This window comes from Eucalyptus grandis, chromosome 5 (genome assembly GCF_016545825.1).
Source record: "Eucalyptus grandis isolate ANBG69807.140 chromosome 5, ASM1654582v1, whole genome shotgun sequence".
NCBI classification, from domain to species: domain Eukaryota; kingdom Viridiplantae; phylum Streptophyta; class Magnoliopsida; order Myrtales; family Myrtaceae; genus Eucalyptus; species Eucalyptus grandis.
Genome location: NC_052616.1, coordinates 9,360,847 through 9,381,021, shown reverse-complemented (window position 1 = coordinate 9,381,021; position 20,175 = coordinate 9,360,847). Strand labels below are relative to the sequence as shown.

Here is a 20,175-nt window from a genome sequence, read left to right as displayed (position 1 = left end):
GGAAAGCTCCTCGAGCCAGACCTTTTCATAAATGACTTCCAAGTCATACATAAGCAAACCCATCAGGTATAACTATAGTCAAAGACTCATCTTCCTATTACTTTATTACAACAACGGAAACTCCATAACCTTCACTCAAAATCCTGTTGTGCTACTCTGATAAAACACCTCAAAACATTCTTCCCTTAATTAATGCATAGTCAATCCATTCCTATTCCTTTCGCCATCCTAGCGGCATTCTATCTGCAGTAAAGGTGCTTACACTCTCCTGAACTTACACGGACAGTTCCTAACCTGACGGCCATGCTGGCCACATTCAAAGCACGTCCCCATTTTTACTCTAACACTAGGCTGACTCAAGCCTCATTTCCACAATCTCGGCACACGACTAGTGAATTCGCTATCTCCCATCAAGGAACATCATGCACCCTTCCTTGCACTGAGGTTCATTCCAAGTACCCCACTGAACATCTTGAAGCATGCTTCCTCTGTTTTGACTTAACAACGGCGGTGATAGAAACAGCTGTGATTCCATCTGTCTATACGGACAATCTTTGATCAAATGACTGTACTGGCGACCCTTGTAACAAATCCTTTCTCTCTTACAACACGGAATATATCTCTTTCTTTTCTTACAGACACGACACACATCGATCGAGTTGAACACTGACTTTCCAACTCTACTCTTCCGGTTGGGTGAAACAGGGCACCTTTCTTCTAACATCGGCCTTTCTCCCCAATCGATTTCCATCTCTGCTTAAGCTGAACTTTGACTAGATACGATGGCTTGATCCTCGATCACCACTCCATATTGGGCCTCAACAGGCGTGGCAACAACAACGGTCACAACACTGGCAGTGGTAGAAATAACGGCAACATCGGCAGCTTGGTCCTGAGCTTACTGACCCAACAAGCTTCCAAGGAACACTAGCGCCTGAACGATCCCAACAAACCTAAGATCGCTCGATGCTACTACACTCTTAGTACCTGCCTACGGTGGTACTCTCACACACACGCTAGACTGAGCTTGCGCTCTACCTCGGGTACCAACTCTTGTCAGCATCCTACCCCGAGGTACAAGTCCTATCGACCTCCTCCAAGGAGTTCTCCACTCCTGGTCACTCATGCTACAGGCTCTTTATAGACGCCAGTTTTCCGATTCCAACATCATGTTAGAATTTGAGTGACCCCACAAACATATTACCAAACAACTATCAACCACATGCATCAGTATATTAAAAGCCTTTCCTACTAACTATCCCGTGACTCATCGCACCTTATCACTCCATACACAAACCATGCTCTGATACCACTTAAACGGGGATGTCACGCCCTGAACCCCGAGTGCGCGCACATCCCACTGCGGTCAATCAAATATGCGACATCCCAGGATATGTCGCCGACCCATTCATTTCATTACGCATGCGGAAGCGAAACAAATCCCCTGACAACATTTAACTTGGGATAGAAAAAAAGGCAATCAATCGCAACACCAAACACTCATTTACAAACACATAGGTTTAAATACAACTCTGGACCGTCTACAAAATAGACCAGTTCGATAAAAAGGGGAACTATCCTAAAACCAACTAGCAGGACACGTTCACCGATACTTCAGTCTCCACCTTTCCAGACTTAGGGCTTCGGGTCCTCCACGACCGCCATCTAGGGACCTGAAATTTTAATCCCCAAACCGGGATGAGACAATGTCTCAACAAGTTCAACCCCCTAAACCCCTATTAGAAAGAAAATACGCCTAAGGGTGGCCTAGCCACATCACATAGAGAACTTACCTTGCCTTAGATCCTTTCTGCAGGTTAGCACAATTCAAATCACTCAATCATAGGTAGTAATAATAATTCAAACAATTGGAACGCCATCACTTTCATATAAATCACAGCCGCACTTAGCACGCATTCCAATTATTATTTGCTGCCACACAAGGGCATAGCCTACTTGCAGTTCGGCTATCTTCTAATATTAATGCTAGGCATCGCCTCCCCCCCTTGGAGCGCGGCTTCGTCACTATGTCGACGGCATTCCCGAAGGAGCATGGGTCCAGTTGGCCTAGCCTTTACTGCGACCCGGGCCACGTCACTCTCTTGACAGCATTTCTAAATGAATAAAGGTCCAGTTGGCCTAGCCACTATTGCGACCCGAGCCACGTCACTCTCTTGACGGCATTTCTAAATGAATAAAGGTCTAGTTGGCCTAGCCACTACTGCGACCCGAGCCACGTCACTCTCTTGACGGCATTTATAGCAAAATAAGGGTCTAGTTGGCCTAGCCACTACTGCGATCCGAGCCTTTCAACCAACACACGACAATTCGATACCGATCCCTGGATACTTTACATTTCACTCACATAATCCAATTACGATATTAACCATTAAAAATCCAATTTCAATGCCAAACCCGACACTTGGGTTTTTATGAATAAAATCTCTATTTATCACAATCAACACTCAATTTATAATATCCAATCATCAATTTCAAAATCTGACTACACAGCAGCGACCGGCACGAAATTTTGAGAATTTAAGGTGCTGACAAAATTTTCGGAATTTAATAAATAATTAAATTTCTTCCGAAAATAATTAAATAATAATATTTTAATAATTTCGAATAATAATATATTATTAAATTATTTAATAATTTCTGGATATTTAAATAACTCAAAAGTAAATTCCTTTATGTCACATCAATGCTTATATTAATATAACCACTCACTTAACCTTAAATTAAACACAATTTAAGTTAATCAAACACCTTAATATAATGTACACTTAAATAAATTAAACTAACCACCTAATAACACTTAACATAAACTAAGCACCCTAAAGCATCATTAACCCTCTAATCAAGGTTTAGTGAGCTAAACTCACCGGATTAACGAACCGAGCGGACCAAAACGACGGGGACGACGCGAGGATCGACTTTCCTCAAGGCGGGCCGAGCATCCGGGCTCAGGAAGACGGCCAAAATGGGCCAAACATGGGCTGCCATACCCATTTTCCAGCTGCTGATTTGGGGCCGAGAAGGGCGGATCCGGCGTCGGAATGGGCGGAGGAAACCGGCGAGGGCTTGGACGGGCCGGTGGGGAGGTCAATGGCGGCTCACAATGGCGGGGACGAGCTCCGGCAGCTCGGGATGACGGACGATGGCTGCTAGCGCGCGGACGAGGCAGAGACGGGAGGGCGGAGCAGCTCGCGCACAAGACAACATGTGTGCGGACGAATGGCGACAGCAACGAGCTCCGGCGACGGGCGAGCTGGTCGGGCGAGCGACGAACGGCGGTCCGGCTGAGCTGCAGCCATCCTCGTCGTGCTCAGATCTGCTGGGTCTTGGAGCAGAAACCGGAGATGGAGAAGAGAGGAGAGAGGGAGGCCGAGGTCCGAGCGGCGAGGCGCGGCTGCGACGACGAGCGGACGGGCGAAGGCGACGACGGCTCCGGCTGCAGCTGCGACGGCTGCTGGCTTCCGATTGCTAGGTTCGAAGCTAGAGAAGAAAATGGAGATGGAGAGTGGTCGCACGGGAGAGAGGAAGAAGAGAGGGAGGAGAGAGAAGGAGGGGGGCCCTTTTTATTTTCTTTTTCTCTTTCTTTTATCCAACAAAAATGGCCCACCATGACCTAGGATGACATCACACTCCACTATCTCCCACAACCTTATTCCAATGGTTGCAATTCCATTTTCATTTGGGGCATAAAACTTTGTACATCAATTCCTTCAATTCCAATCAATTCTCTCCCAATTGAATCAAATTGAAGTCCATAAAATTAATCCAATGCCACCACACTCTAATTCACATCTTCACTTGTCCATAGAACCGACTTAAGTCCCAAAAGTGCGACCAAAGACGAGCCTACTAATTTCTCGAGCCAAATTAGCCATTCTCTGATTTAATTGCTGAAAAACTCTGATTGCATGAAAAATCTTCCAAAGATGATTCAATGATCCTGAAATGATTTGTGACACACCCAGACTTCCAATTTCTGAATTCGATCTCAATTCCACGGTTAATTTCACTTTGGCACGATACTAGCGCGGTCCAACCTACCGGGTAGCCTTTAGAAATTTTCATGCATTTGACATGTGGTTGATCATCTCAAGCCACAATGTACATCTTTGAAACATTGGCGACTTTCGGTTGTCGGGGTAATCTCAAGGTTTCAAATACGAACACAGGGTACCCAATCGATAAAAAAGTCGGTCCAGTGCCGATCGACAAGAATTGTGCAATCTGGTGTAATCACCCACACCCGATTACATGCCTCTGTCGAGTCGACCTATTTCCGATTTCTAATCGATTTTTAATTGTGCCGTAATGACCCTTGCAGATTAGCTCGGTTGAAAGATCGCTTCCTGGTCAAATTCCCGAGTCTGATGCATTAGAATTTCTTAATGGCTTCACCCGATAGACTAGTTTTCACATGAGTGGCCGACTCAAGGAAAAGAACTATATGCGTGCCAACGAAATGTCCGTCTCAATTTATTGAAAATAGAATTGAAAAATCGGGATGTCACAGTAAATATGGCATGCTTCCATTATGTGATTAATATAATGTGTTATATTATATCTTCGTAGATGAAAATAATCGATAACAACCTCACTTAAATTAGATTATCGCAACCAGGCTTGAAAGCGGTTCGTGGTGGGAAGCATTGGAACCCCGTAAGCATATTAAAATAAGTGCTTCTAAAAACCAATTTCACTTTTTGGCATTCTAAAATGGGAAATACCATGGAACATATTCTTCAGCTATTATCAATATTCAAAATGGGTTCTTGAGAAGCTAAACACAAATTAAAAAGATAATTTTCATCTTCCAATTTCTAAAGCTTACGGGCTGTAAATATTGATCTCAATCGGTTCTTCTCTTTCCCCAAAAATCATTAGATATTTATTTTATAAATATTGTGTCTATGCACGAATGCATAAACTTACGATTATATTTTATATCTTCACATGCATTAACATAAAAATATACATATTTTCAATCTTAAACAATTTTCTTAAAAATATTTCAATCTTGAAATTCTTTAGTCCACAAATATATACACAATTGAATTGTGTATCATTATTAATAATCCGTTTCCCATTATTTAGCAATTTTAACATTTCATAATAAAGTGAATTTGCTCAATTTTTCAGACCTCGATTTCTTGCGCACATGCAGTACGTGTGCAAATTTACAAGTATAGTAAAAAAGAAGAAGTAACTCTTATTCAAAATGCTTTATCTATCAATTCTTCATTCAAAAGCAAGGAGCCCTTTGATCCAAATATTCTCCTGATGTCGGAAGCGCGTATACTTTCGATCTTTATCATGATTGATTTTGATTCTATTCTCTTTTGTCATAGTGATTCCTAATGCTATATTCGGCAACATGAGACACTTCCAAATACCCAATTACATCGGAATCCAACACACTTGGTACTTTATCATTGGTTCTAATTAGAAACCGACGGAATTCAACTTTACACTACGTAAGATTCACTGAAGTGACAAAAATTAGTTATCTAGCTCTTTTTAGCAATATTTAAGGATGTAATGAGCAACAAGCTTGTACTTTGATGATGGAAAAGGACAGAAGCAATTTAACCATCTCCCATTTATTTCTTCTTTTTATAGTCAAGAGTTTATACTCTTCTTTTTTGTCTTTTCTTTACCTTCCAGTTGCTAAATCAAAATCCGTATCTCAATGATGAAGATGAATTGTATTCCTACTAAAGGTACGTGTAAGATCCTCAAGGTCAGCTTGTTTGATAAAAAACCATTTTTGAAAAATCATTTTTGGACTTTTCAGCGTTTTGATGATGGAAAACTACTCAATCGACTGAAAATATTCTGCATGAATTGAAAATAAAAAGCTTGAATCATCGAGCAACCATCAGAAGAGGATGCCCAATTTTAAAAGTTATATGATTTCAGCTATGATTCTTGTTACCTAGTATCTCTTTCTCTATTTTATTTAGTTTATTAGTTTTGTTGATGAAATCTGTCTATGTTTCTTTATTAACACCCATGATTTGGATTCAAGACTAGCAAAGGAAAAGATCCAAAAGAGGATGCTTTAGTAATTCAAAATGCTAGTGGTTTTGCACGTTTCCATTCAATAATTTCGAATTATCGGTAGTTATATACATTCTCATCCCAAGAAAGTTCCAATTCACATGTATATTATCGTTCTTGGTACAACTAAATGTAATAAGCATTTGAAACAACAATTGTGAAACTCAAAAGAGATAAAAAAAAAAAAAATCACATTAAGGACTTTAAAAAGTTTATGTATAGGTGACGATGATAAAATATTTATTTGATTTGCACAAAATTAAGGTATAAGAGGTCCAAAACATGCATAAAGTTAGATCTTTCAAGCCTACTCCATTTAATGTAGGAGAGATCAGTCTATATGTAACTATTGCAGGTTGTGATTTGTGGGGAAAATTTCAATTAAGGGCTTGAAGTGGAACCGCTTTCTCAAAAAAGGGCCTAAAGTGGACATTGTATCAAATAAGGGCCGGAAGTAACCAATTTAGTCTCCAATAAGGGTTTCAACTTGAAAGCCAATCAAATTTTATTTGCAGCTAGGGGTATTTTCGTCTAAAGACTTTTTTTTTTCCTTTTTCTTTTTTTTTTCTTTCTTTTTTCATCTTGCTCACCTCCTTCTTAACAAATGCATCAGACTCCTCACACACGAGCTTGCACAAGTGTAAAACAATTTAAACAGTTTAGGAAAAGAAGAAAACGAAAAGATATTTGAGAAGTTATGCAGTTTTGGAAAACTACAAATTGTGTGCTTCAGTTCTGCAGCCTCCCCATTAGCAAACTTCAAAGCGCATGCTCTACATTATGCAATTTTGCATCCTCACCCAAGAACTCATTGATTTTGGCATAAGCTGGTTTTTAAGTTATTCGCCACCACTCACCTTCTCCGATGACAATAATGAACTTGAGAATCAAGAAATATCATCAGTGGGTTTTGTTTTTATTCAATTTTCTTAAAAACTTATTATGGCAATTAAAGTAACAGTTTCATGCTCTCCCCACCAATGAAATTGTCTATGCCACGATAACTTTCACTCATAGCTTCTTGGGAATGTTTTATTGGGTCCGGGTTGGATTATTCATAACATTCATAGACACAGCTTTCATTGAGGTGGAATATATGGCTTCTTGAGAGGGTCCTATTGTGTCGTGCATGCTGGTTATTTTCAAAGGCTGCTAAATCATTCTAACCCATGATTGAAGATACTCGTCTTTGGTGGAAATTCGAATTAGACAGTACTTAATCTAAAAAACAAATGACTCTGGTCTACACATGTTCAAACAAATTTGCCTCTCTAACTCTGAAATATTATCTACACAGATTTGAGAGAGAATAACAAAATGAAAAAAGTACAAAATCGCTCAGGAATTTCCAAAACCACGTATTTCACTAAACAAATCAATGCACATGAGTATCACAGAGATTCCTCAAAAACCTTTAATAAATTTGGCTTAGGCACTTCAATCTAGCTTCTCCTCGCTAAGATCAATCATAGCCTGCGTGAACACCGATTTGAATTCAAGCATCGACGACAACAAGGGCAGCAAGCTAATGGCTTACAACTTATCATGCTTCGTGGTTTACCACGACAGCAAGATGTGGGGATCGAATCTGTTGGAGAAATCCTCGTGAAGTGTTTTAAAGTTGACAAAACGTTTCCATCAGTCTAGTCTGAAGGTCAGCAGACTCTGTTAGTTAAAGTCTGAAGACTTCCGGACAGCCAGACTCAAGACTCAAAGTCTATCCTCATTGACAGTCTCTAATCCGTTGAAGAAAGGTTATCCCGAACTTGATGTTTTGTTCGGGATTTATCCTTATCATCGAGGAGAAGATCTCGTGGCTGGAGAAGACGTATCGAGAATCCTTTGATTGATCAAGATTGATTCAATGACTGAAGATTCAATGATTGTCTAATTATTATTGGAAGGTTCTACTTATGAAACCGAGATCCGATTGTATGGGCGAACGAGGATTGATGGGCTATCAACACGTTCCTTTAATAGCTCGAACAATCTTCCTAATTGATTCCGTCCAACGGGTAGATTGGAGGAATTCCTTTGGTAAGTGCCAACGGGTATGATGGCATAAAGGAGTATATAAGGAAGATGTTCTTAGTTGTTCGAGGTGTGCGCGATAGAAGAATTCCAAAGTCTGAAGCTCCTATTTGTTTAGACAATTCCTTTGAGCGAATACTTGTATACAAAAGAGAGTCTATATTTGTGAGAGACCTTGAGGAAGTGTGATAAAACATCCACACTGTGGAATCAAGGCAAAGCTGTGCTGTAACTTCTCTTTTGATCATAGTGAAATCCAGCCGGTGGGCTGTCAGTGCGGAAGAGTGGACGTAGGCTTGAAATAAGCCGAACCACTATAAATCATGTGTTCAATCTTCTCTCTCTCTATACCTCGATCGTATTTCATTTTGTTAAGAATCGCTTCCATATATCGATAAATTGTCTAGGCACCTATTCACCCCCCTCTAGGTACTCATACTAGCTATATCAATTGGTATCAGAGCCTGTGTACTCACATTGTTTGAAGTGTTTTACTTCAGAGTTAAAGATCCATGGCTAGTATGCTAGCACCAGGGCTGATGGAAGGGCAAAGCAATACTAGACCACCCTACTTTGATGGAAAGGATTACAACATCTGGAAGAACAAGATGAAAGCTTTCCTACGATCAAAGGATCCTCTGGAATGGGACGCTGTAGAAAAAGGAATTACTCCTACCCTTTGCATCAGTCTCGAAAGAGGAAAAGAAATCTGAAGAAACCAGCGGAATGTCTCGGGAAGAAATAATCAAGAGACAGACACTCGATGCAAAAGCAATTTACTCCTTATATTGTGCTTTATCACCAACTGAATATAATAGAATATCTTCTTGTGGTACAGCAAAAGAAGTTTGGGACAGATTGCATATCACCTATGAAGGAACAAATCGAGTGAAGGAAACAAGAATCAACATTCTTCTCGGTCAATACGAAGCCTTCAGAATGAAACCGGGAGAATCAATATCGACATGTTTAGTCGTTTACAGATATTGTGAATGGTCTTGAAAATCAAGGTCAACCAACTTCGATCCCATGAAGGTAAACAAGCTACTACGTGGACTCTCCAGGATTGGAATCACATAAAGACTTCGATAAGAGAGACGAGAGAATCATGCCACTATCTATCGACGAGCTGATTGGAACTCTTCAGTCCTATGAAGTGGAAAGGATCAATGAAGATGAAGATCCAAAAGGTAAGAAATCCATTGCATTAAAATCAAATGATGATTCGATGATACAGATTCTGAAGATGATATGGACGATGAGGAACTTGCTCTCATGATAAGAAGATTCAGAAAACTAAATAGAAAAGGAAGAAGGTTCAACTCAAAGAAACAAAGTTTTCAAAGACAGCAGACCAAGTCTGTTGATGATGAGGAACCAAATAAAGATGTAGTCTGCTTTGAATGCAAGAAAAAGGGACACATTAGACCCAACTGTCCTCTTGTGAAGAAGAAGAGAGGAAAAGCTGAAAAATTCCGAAAAGCTCTCAAAGCTGAAACACAGGTGATGCGAGTGTGAAGAAAGTGATAATGAATATGCCAATCTATGTGCGATGGCACAATCAGACTCAGACTCTGGATCAGACTCAGGATTAGACTCAGACAGTGAATTTGAGGCAAGTGATTTTAAAATTCCTGTCAAAGTGTCTAAATATATTGATGAACTATGCTTTAGTCTTAAGACTTCTCTCAAAAGAATTTCCAAACTGAAAAAAAGAAAACTCAGCTCTAAAACAAAAGGAAAATGTTTTAGCGAAAGAGTTAAAAGTCTAGACTTGTCTGTTTTCAATCTTAAAGAAAATGAAGATAATCTTTTAAAAGAAAATGCTTTTTTAAAAACAGACTTATCAAATATATCAAAGAAATTTTCTATAGGGTCTGAAAAACTTGAGAAAATTCTTTCAAGCACAAAGACCTTACTTCAATAAGTCCGGTCTAGGTATGTGAAGAGACAATCCCCTTGATTGATTTTCCTAAAGTAAAAGAAAGAATTAAGAAAAGGCTTTGAGTGAGGTTTACAAAAATCACTTCAAGAAAGTTTTTGTAAAACTGTAGGTAGAAATGCTCTCAGATGTTCTAAGTGCAACAGCCCGGATCACTTTGAAAAAGAGTGTCCTATGGTATGGAAACCTGTTAAGAAAGTATGGGCTAATACTGTTTATCTTACTAACACCAAAGGACCCAAGAAAATTTGGGTACCAAAGAAAGCTTGAGACTTTATTTTAAATGCGGGTCTCCGTCAAGAAACAGGTAAAGTGGTATCTTGACGGCGGATGCTCAAGACACATGACGGAGACTCAAATTGCTTTATAAAGCTTGCTCAAGTAAATGGTGGAAAAGTTTCATTTGGAGGAAACAGCAAAGGAAGTATTGTGGGATTTGGAACCGTGAAAATTGGAACTCTCACAATAAGTAATGTTTCCTTAGTGGAAGGACTCAATTACAATCTTCTCAGCATTAGTCAATTGTGTGATATTTTGGTTTCAAGATCTTCTTTCAAGAAGGAACATGTTACGGAATCGGTAAAGACTCTACTTAGTCTTTCATGGGTCGAAGACATGGAAATATCTATCTTACGGATGTGAAACCAAATGAATCGCAATGTCTTATCTCAATTCAAGACGAAGCAAGCTTATGGCACAAAAAGCTCGGTCATGTCAACATGAAGCAATTAGCCAAAATCTCATCAAAGCGGCTTGTTCGAGGTCTACCCAAACTGCCATACCAAAAGACTGATTCATGCACTCCATGTATTCTGGGAAAACAGGTAAGAAATTCATTTAAGCCAATAAATCATGTCTCTACTAATCATGTATTACAATTGCTGCATATGGATCTCTTCGGACCAACCAGAACTCAGAGTATTGGGGGTAAGAAGTATTGCCTAGTAATTGTTGATGATTACTCCCGTTTTACTTGGGTATATTTCCTTACAAGTAAGTCCGAAACCTTTTCGTATTTTGAAAAATTTGCTAAAATGGTTCAAAATGAAAAAGGATGTGTTATCTCTAGTATAAGAACAGATCATGGAGGTGAATTTGAAAATCAAGATTTTACAAAATTCTGTGATGAATCGGCTGTAAGCATATGTTTTCCTCTCCATATACTCCTCGGCAAAATGGAGTTGTGGAAAGAAAGAACAGATCTCTTCAAGAAATGGCTAGAACTCTTTTAATTGAAAGTAAAATTTCTTCTCGATTTTGGGCTGAAGCTGTTTCAACAGCATGCTATATCATCAATAGAGTCTTCTTAAGATCTATTCTTGAGAAAACCCCTTATGAGTTATTCAAAAAAAGAAGCCTATTGTTTCATACTTTCATGTATTCGGTTGCAAATGTTTTATATTGAAAAATGCAAAAGATCGAGTTGGTAAGTTTGAAGAAAGATCAGATGAAGGTATCTTCCTTGGATATTCTACATCAAGCAAAGCCTACAGAGTCTATAACAAGAAGAGCCAGACTGTGGAAGAGTCAATGAATGTCAAATTTCAAGACTCAACACAAGATGAATCAAGTCAGACTCATCAAGAAGAGTCTGAACCTGCTCCAGACCCTCCAAAGTCTACAACTCAAGAAGGATCTCAGACTCTGGAAAACCAGCTTCAAGATGTTCATGAAGATCCAAACAAAGAAAGAGATCATTAACCAGACAAATCAACGAGTAACTGGAAGCATAAGTCCAGTCATCCCAAAGATCTTATAATCGGCGAAATTAATGAAGGAATTCGCACTGCAGATCCAAAAGGCGAGAAGAGTCTAGTCTTTTGTGGCACTCGTTTACGAAATTGAACCAAAGAGCATAGAAGAAGCTTTATCGATGAAAGCTAGATTAAAGCTATGCAAGAAGAGCTCGAACTTGCAGTTCAGCATAAATGATGTCCGGGAATTGACATCCAAACCAAAAGGTAAAAGCTGTTATTGGAGCTAAATGGGTTTTCGAAACAAGATGAACGAGAAAGGAAAAGTCGTACGAAATAAAGCAAGACTCGTGGCCAAGGGATATACGCAAGAAGAAGGAATAGACTATGATGAGACTTACGCTCCGGTGGCAAGGTTAGAAGCTATTCGACTATTACTTGCGTTTGCTTGTTATAAGAATTTCAAGTTATTCCAAATGGACGTCAAAAGCGCCTTCCTAAATGGATTTATCCATGAGGAAGTTTATGTGGAACAACCACCGGGGTTTGAAGACCCAAAGAAGCCGGACTTAGTCTTGGTCGAAAAAGGCTTTGTATGGTTTAAAGCAAGCACCCCGAGCTTGGTACGACTGATTAAGTAAGTTTTTAATACAAAATGGTTTTGTCAAAGGTAAAGTAGATACGACCTTATTTATCAAAAAGGAAAACAAAAGTTTCTTACTTGTTCAAATATATGTGGATGACATTATTTTCGGATCCTCTAATGAAAATCTGTGCAAGAAATTTTCTAAGTCTATGCAGGATGAATTTGAAATGAGTATGATGGGAGAATTAACATTCTTTCTTGGTCTTCAAGTAAAACAATTGAAGGAAGGAACTTTTATTTATCAAGAAAAATATGTTAATGATCTTGTCAAAAGGTTTGATTTGGAAAAGTGCAAAAAGACCGACATTCCAATGTCAAGTTCTTTAAAGATAGACAAAGATGAAGATGGGAAGAAAGTTGATCAAAAGCTGTACAAGAGCATTATTGGATCACTTCTTTATCTTACGCCTCTAGACCGATGTTTTGTTGAGTGTTTGCATACGTGCTAGGTTTCAGTCAGATCCTAGAGAATCTCATCTCAGTCTTTGCGAAACGCATCATTAAATACGTGGCTTCATCATCAAGCATCGGTCTTTGGTATCCTAAGAAGGGAGACTTTAATCTTAAGGATATTCGAGCGCAGAATCCGGCCGGTTGCGAGAATTGATAGAAAGAGCACTTCAAGAACTTGCCAGTTGCTTGGAAGCAAGACAGTGTCTTGGTTTTCAAGGAAACAAAGCACTGTGTCTCTTTCAACAACTGAAGCAGAGTATGTAGCTCTTGGAAGCTGCTGTTCGCAAATTCTATGGATAAAACAACAGCTAAGAGATTTTGAAATTGAAGACTCATGCACGGAGATTAATTGCGACAACACCAGCACTATCAACCTCACCAAAAATCCAATTCTCCACTCAAGAGCAAAGCATATAGAGATTCGACATCACTTTATAAGAGACCATGTTCAAAATGGAGATGTTTCAATTCATTTTGTTGACTCAAAGAATCAAGCGGCGGATATATTCACAAAGCCTTTGGAGAAAAATCAATTTGAGTCTATACGCTCCGGACTCAACATTTTGAGGTATGAGGATATCAAAGTCTAAAGGCCGTCGGATTCGGAGCTAGCAAGACTTTATCTACTGTCTTGGCTCGACCCTCAGACTGTAAGTCTTTCTCTCTCCAATCTTATCTTGAAAAGGTACGATCTTCAGGCTGTGTTTAAATTGTTGCTATATTTAATTAAAGTAAATATTGCATCGATTCATTTTCAAAAGGAAGTTATTTTGAAATAACTATTTTTGCGGATAAAGACAGTTATTTTAAAAAGGCATATTTTTATTTCCTTTGTGACGGTTCATTTACTCTTCTTTTTAACCGTTTGTGCACTTTGTTGATTTCTCTTCACTTTTCTATTCATTTTACTCTCAAAAACCCTAGAAAGCATCGATCCTCAATTCCCGTTTGTCTTCTTCGCTCAATCTTCAAAAAGTTGTCATCTTTTCGGGAAAGTCAAGCAAGGAAACTTCCAATCACCGAGAAAGATGTCATCTTCACGAAAGTCCTCAAGAATCGCAGCGGGGGACCACGAGAGAATGAGCGAGGGGCCTACGCACTTCGATCTTGCGAAGATGAAGTTACTCCAAATCGCAACCGAGCCCACAACATTCTCGGCGGCGTCGGTCTTCTCCATCTAGTCCTCAAGACGTTGTTCATCGAATCAAGAAGAAATCATCGAGGATGCGGACCAGTAAGAGTTCAAAAGCCCGCTTTTATTTACAAGCTATATCGTGCCTTAAAAGGAATTCGTACTCCTTTGAACTATGTTGATGAGTTTCTTAGAGACAAAGGATATAGGAACGAATATATCTTTCGAAAAATGGAAAGTATGGGAATCGCTCGTAAAGGGGTGGTGAGGAAACCCTTGCGAATATCCCAAGTGATCCTCGTGATTGGGGACCGAATCTGTAGATGGGAATGACGATGACAATCTGTTGGTCTATTTCAACCGAAAATGGGTATTGCGGCTGAAATTCAAGGAAAAAGGGAGATTTGTTCAGATCAAATGAACAAAAGGATTTGTACTGCTGGCTGAAGCGTGGGGTAATAAACCCTAGAAGTGTGGACTTTGATTTTGGATCTTTGTGAAAGTGAACTTGAGGGAAAAGTTCAGTTATCTTCAACTTGAAAAGTTTTGCTCGACTCAACCGAGGCCTATCTTTGGATTGCTTGCTTATTTCTATTCAAATCTTAGCTTTTTGGATGCGAATAGATTCTCTTTCAGCGTTAAAGATCAAGACTATGTTGTGGATATGGACATCTTTGGCGAGATGTGTTAGAAGTTGAGAGGCGAGATATCAACCAATCAAAGTTTCCATTGGGGCCACACTTGAGCGGTGAAGGACGGGAGAACGGATGAGAAGATCACCTACTCACGGATGAATGCATTCAACATCTTGCTCCACAAGATTGTGATAAATTGCCTTCGGCCGAAATCAACTTCCAAAAGCGATGTTTCAAGCTCCGAGGCAAAGTTGATGTATGCCATCCTCGTGGTAAGAAGTTTTCTCTCCCTCATTACGTTATGTTTCACATGTATAGAGCTGGTGATGAAGGACGAGAGGTCAACTCCCTTACCCAAGCCTTGTTACAAAGTTATTCAGACATCTGAATATTCAGCCTCCGCAAATCTTTTGTGTTCGATCATGCGATCATATGGTGGTAGGACTGAAAATGGTGACCAAAATGCGTCGAAGGAAGCGAGCAAGGAGGTGGAGAAATTCAAGGAGAAGACTCTGCCAAATCTCATCATCTCTCTTCGCCGCTAAGAGAAAAGGGAAGGAGCCCATGGCTGCTTCATCAAAAGAAGAAGAGCTCTCCTCGTTGAGGATGAAGATGATGACGAAGACATCACCATCTCTGCAATGGCCTTGAAGAATTTAGGTCGTCTGTTCCACGAAAGAATCGGAACAAAAGACGAAAGAAGCGAGAGGAGAAGGAAGAAGAAGAAAGAGAAACGAGCAAGAAGCGAGAGGAAGAAAGACTGAAAGAAGAGAAGAAGGAGAACCGAGGAAATCTCTTCTCCACCAGATCGAGATCAGTGAAGCAAGTACTCGGGCCCGACAATGGAGCAGATTTTCGCGAGAATCATGGATATTCTCTTGGAGATGAAGGTCGATTTATGCCTTGGGATGCGAAGTTCAAAGTTTGAAGACCGAAAGTCAAACTTCTTCTGTTCATTGAATGATAAGATGCAAGCCCTCTCTATTCGAATCAGGCCAATGCCAAGAGTGAGGAGGTTGTACGGGGTGAAGGAAGACTTTAAAAGGCCGGAAGGCATTGTTCGTCTATGGAAGATTTCCGGCTTGTCCGCGTTCCCAAGCAATCTTGATTTCATCTCATCCTTTTTAAATGATGACAAAAGGGGAGAGATGCATGATTTGATCAAAAACTTTCAATCTTTTTAATGTTTGTTGGATTGTGTTTAAGCGTCTTTGTTTTTGACAGGACTTTGACTTTGTTTTGTGTGCGGATAAGAAATGCCTAGACTTGGACTTGACTTTCTGCTTTTATTAATCAATATTGATATCTTATGAATGGCTTAATCATATCTTGGACTAACCTATTTTCTGTGGTTGCAGATTCTAGTGTTATTCTATTAGCCATTTATTTCTATAAGATATGCATATGTGGTTGAGAAATGTTTTGCGGGTCAAAGTTATCCAAATCTGCGAGGAAGGTTTTGTCACCATCAAAAGGGGAGATTGTTGGAGAAATCATCGTGAAGTGTTTTAAAGTTGACAAAACGTTTCCATCAGTCAGTACGAAGGTCGGAGACTCGTTAGTTAAAGTCGAAGACTTAGGACAGCCGAGACTCAAGACTCAAAGTCTATCCTCATTGTGTCTCTAATCCGTTGAAGAAAGGTTATCCGTAAGCGGATGTTTTGTTCGAGATTTATCCTTATCATCGGAGAAGATCTCGTGGCTGGAGAAGACGTATCGAATCCTTTGATTGATCAAGATTGATTCAATGACTGAAGATTCGATGATTGTCTAATTATTATTGGAAGGTTCTACTTATGGAAACCGAGATCCTGATTGTATGGGCGAACAGATTGATGGGCTATCAACACGTTCCTTTAATAGCTCGAACAATCTTCCTAATTGATTCCGTCCAACGGGTAGATTGGAGGAATTCCTTTGGTAAGTGCCAACGGGTATGATGGCATAAAGGAGTATATAAGGAAGATGTTCTTAGTTGTTCGAGGTGTGTGCGATAGAAGAATTCCAAAGTCGAAGCTCCTATTTGTTTAGACAATTCCTTTGAGCGAATACTTGTATACAAAAAGAGAGTCTATATTTGTGAGAGACCTTGAGGAAGTGTGATAAAACATCCACCTTTGTGGAATCAAGGCAAAGCGTGCTATAACTTCTCTTTTGATCATAGTGAAATCCAGTAGGTGGGGCATCGGTGCGGAAAGAGTGGACGTAGGCTTGAAATAAGCCGAACTACTATAAATCCTGTGTTCAATCTTCTCTCTCTCTATACCTCGATCGTATTTCATTTTGTTAAGAATTGCTTCCATATATCGATAAATTGTCTAGGCACCTATTCACCCCCCTCTAGGTACTCATACTAGCTATATCATAATCGACCTAAGCGTCACATCTTGGTCCACTCGTGCTTGATCTAGGGCTTGGATTGACCTCCATCTTTCAACAAATGTATTGGAATTGTTGTTGAGGGCAATTACAAATGAGGTTGAGGGCATTGATGGCTAATTCGGTAAGGAAGCTAGAGATGGACTTTGGAGAAAGCGATCTAAAGAGTGAAAAAGGCGAAGGCACGATGATGATGATGAAGAAAAGAAAGAGAATGAGAAAATAAATTTAAAAAAAAAAAGAAGGAAAAAAAAATTTAGACGAAAATACCCCTATATGCAAATAAGATTTGGTTGGCTTTTAAGTTGAGACCCTTATTTGAAATTAAGTTAGTCACTTTAGGTTCTTGTTTGAGACAATATCCATTTTGGGTCCTTTCTTGAGAAAACGGTTCTACTTTAGGCTCTTAATTGAAATTTTCCCTGATTTGTGAAACGTGCAAACCGGAATATCAAAAAAGCAAAAGCCCATGCAATTGCAAATGTGACCATTGGACCCTGCCGTAGCACGCAAACCAGAATATTAAATAAGCAAAGCCCATCCACTCTTGCATGGCCCAATTGCTATGTTCAATACATGATCCAAACACTTATTTGTAAATGGGCCTCCTTATATTGGCTTACTACAATTGGATTGGGATGCTTAGGCCCAATTCTTATGGCCCACTAGGTAAAGCTCCTAGTCTACCTCTTCCATAATACCAGGATCCATTTATTTGAAAGAAGACCGTTTGTAGGAAATTGTTTTCTTACATTCCGATATTTGAATGATGGAAAACTAATTAAGTTATGGGAAACGTTTTCCATGGACTGAAAACAAGAAGTTTAGATTGAAAGAAAATTACTTCTTCTTTTTGGCAAGAAGGAAATCACTTTTCTTAATCTACTAAACAAATGAAAATTTAACGTTTTCCTTAATAATGATTTTCATGGTAAATATTACTTTTTATCAAGAAATTTTTGATGAAACAAACACATTCTTAATTATAAAATCCCGGCATATGGCCTCTATCTCTCTCCCCTTAGATACACGTACTAACTTAGGCAGCACAGACTGCTCTAGTGAATCGAGGCCCTACCCGATTTGAGCACTACCCTTGGCATACTTATTATTGCTAAATTCATCTCCAATCAATCATTGACAAACCCAATTGAAGCAGCAAGATAGGTCAGCTTAGTGGAGATTGCTTCATGATCTTTCACTTGTGTATACCACTTTCAGATATCTCTTTTTCTAATAGCAAGTAACTACTTTCATCCTTGTCCATCAGAAGGGGCTTTGTATAAGGACATGCCCATGAGAAACGGCTTCTCAATCGTGATTGATCCTCAAGAAATGCTAAACCTTTGTTTCTTGTATTTTGCGTCCAAAATTACAGAAGTTATTTGCAATGCCAGGGGGTGTGCCTCGCTAAACCTTTGTTTCTCATATTTTTGCTTCCAAAATTACAAAAGTTATTTGCAATGCCAGAGGGGCGTGCCTTTGGGAATGCGGACGATACAAGTGGTGCATATGGTTGTCGTTAGCTCGTGCCATAAGGTGTTGCTCTAAATCCCAAAATGAGTGCAACCCTCATGTCCCCGTTAAGTTTGGAATCCTAAACGCTTCGGGGGACATGCTAGAGGAAGGTGAGGATGAGGTCAAGGCTTCATGCCTCTTACCTCCTGGGCAGCACACATGCTGCAAAGGCTAAGACAAAGGGTCATGATCACACGAGTATAAGCCAAATCCAAAAACTCATTCTTAGTTCAGATTGCATGCTGAATCTCAATTCATGAAATCCAAGTACAATCTGAGTCGCTAAAACTGTCCATCAATTATACAGCGACGAGTTTGCTGTTGAGCCTTGTAAACATCACCCGTTACACTTGGCTGCTGGCCATGCTCGACGATCAAAATCATAGAAATATCCATATTAAGATCCTTGATAAGAAGAACAAATCAAAGAAAGTGACAGAAAGTCCTTAATGAATGTGAATTGATTCGATCAAAAATGATTTACCTACTTTCATGATTCTTTAGGACCACAAACCTAATTAGAGGTTGTCTATTTGTGGAAGAGGGGAAGAGTAAAAGTGGGAAACTTGCTTTTGTTTCCATATTAAGACAATAAGTTAATGAGATTATTAGTGTTTAGTAGTTCTTTTTCTAAGAATCTTGATGGGTTTGAAAATCCATGAACTTTATATTAAATAGTTCAAACTTTAAAGTGATGAAGTAGAGAATGCGGAGCTAGGGAAGAGTTACAAGTGAAGTCTTTGATGCCTCCTTTAGAAGAGACAAGTATATTCTTCACGTCATTTGAAGTAATCGATTACTGAGTTTATACATGTCATGCAGCAGCTTTAGTTGATTGTTCAATGCACTTGTAAATTCATTGGAGCATCACACCAGTAATTTCCAGCGAAAATTAGTTGAGATGATTACATAGGGATTTTGTGCAAATGTTTATGACTAAATTGACACGATTAAAAAGTTCAAAACAGAATTAACATCTATACAATGAATTTGAGATTCATTAGACAATTTCTCTGTTACTGCAGAGTAACTCAACCCAACTATTTGCTTTCGAGAATTCAAGTTCAATGGCTTTTCAAGGGAGAAGTAGATGCTAATACAGGTCTATGTATAATGGGTTATACCCACATAATGGTCCGTCACTTTTTGCATGAGTAATGGAGTCATTAGCCACAAGAAGTGTTACTGCTACTAAATTTCATAAATGGACAATACTACTGCTGCTGTTGCTATTACCATTGCTACCGCCGCCTCCGCTCCCCCACCACTAGATTTCATAAACGGACCAATTACACATGTTAATATATGATGTTTTAATATTTTCAAAATTTTCAAGTATTTTGCAATGACGTTTGATGAAGTTTTATTATAACCAAGTGCAACAAAGAATATTTTAATATTAAAATTATGATAGTATATGAAAAATTTCTAATTTATGTTATAAGTGCAACCTTTGTAAAATGTGAATATTTTTATTTATAGTATGTGATTTTCCGACACTTGACTACATGATATCATCTTCTAAAATTTTGGATGAATATCCACCATCTAAAATCGGTAGTCAAACTCTTCATGAATTTCTCTTTCTCGAATATCATTAGATTTGTTTCTTAAAATACCGGCACGTGCAAAAAAAGATGGTTTTTCAAAGCAAATTTACATCCGGTTGC

At 39.1% G+C, this 20,175-nt stretch overlaps 1 protein-coding gene across 1 annotated transcript in view; it reads left to right on the top strand.

Annotated features, from left to right (window-relative positions):
* The window catches only part of LOC104443950 (cation/H(+) antiporter 18), a 74,550-nt gene that overhangs the window by 38,482 nt on the left and 15,893 nt on the right, over positions 1 to 20,175 (top strand). The gene's annotated exons all lie outside the window — the stretch shown is intronic.